Consider the following 1,114-nt stretch of genomic DNA (forward strand, 5'->3'; position numbering starts at 1 on the left):
ATGTGCTGCGTCACTGGCGCAGGTTTAAATACGGTGGGGGGGAGTGCGTAGGATAAGGACTATCAGTTTTTTTGTATATTTTATCCTGCAGCGGTTTTTGGGTTTAACTAGGGGTCTGACGCGGGCTATGCATAGGATTAGGAAAGGAAGGTGAAGCATAGGTGTAGGGGGAGTTAGGTTAATGTGCGCCGGGGTGTCCCTTCCGCACTAGGGCGTAGGCAGTGGTAGTGGGGGTGACAAGCTTATTGAGTATCCTAACGTGGGTAGACTTGACTTGGACTTGGACTTAGACTTGAACACCCAAATATTTGCTTTCCATATTTGTGGGGGAGATTTGGAATCTTCAACTTATAATTTCAATATTTTTTTAACCTTAGTCATTCATTTTCAATTATGTGAGTCTTTGGATAAGGAACTTCACAAAAAACAATAAATTAAAATTAAAAATTATTCGTGCCTAAATTCTGGGGATGTGAATTTCGTAATGTATTAATGTATGTGTAGTAATAATTTTAAACAGAATAATTTTCAAATTTGGACTATTGGGTTTCTCTAATAGTTAATTTTTCTTTTTTTATGCGTCACTCTTTATTTGGTTTTCTTTCAAATCATGAGCCTCCCTCGTTGCTTTGAGTCTTACCCTAATTATACAAGTAATAGAATTTATTTTATTAAATAATAGATTAGAGTCCCGTGAAAAATTAAATTCCTCATGGCCCCTCCCTTTCAACACTCTACATTCTTTGCGCATGTGTTTATATCCTCGTTCTCCTCCTTCCTTTGTCCCCCAATATAGGTTCACTATTGACTCTAAGTGAATCTTTGCACCCCTCATTCGCCAAAAGATGTGACTTTGCAATTGACGACCATCATGTCTTTCAGTTGTTCGATCCTTGATAATGACAATTACATTTATTATTTTAAATGATATTTCATTATTTACTCTCCATTTTGAAAGATTCGAGACTCATCATACTTTGTGAAAATTTGTTTTCTTGTGCTACTAGGATTTAAAAAAAAAAAACATTTTTTACCTCTCATTGATTTCTTTTGTATCTTGTGTAATTGCTTTATTAGGTAATATTGTCTTTTGAACGTGTCTAATTATTATTCT

This window comes from Malania oleifera, chromosome 4 (genome assembly GCF_029873635.1).
Source record: "Malania oleifera isolate guangnan ecotype guangnan chromosome 4, ASM2987363v1, whole genome shotgun sequence".
Taxonomy (NCBI): Eukaryota; Viridiplantae; Streptophyta; class Magnoliopsida; order Santalales; family Ximeniaceae; genus Malania; species Malania oleifera.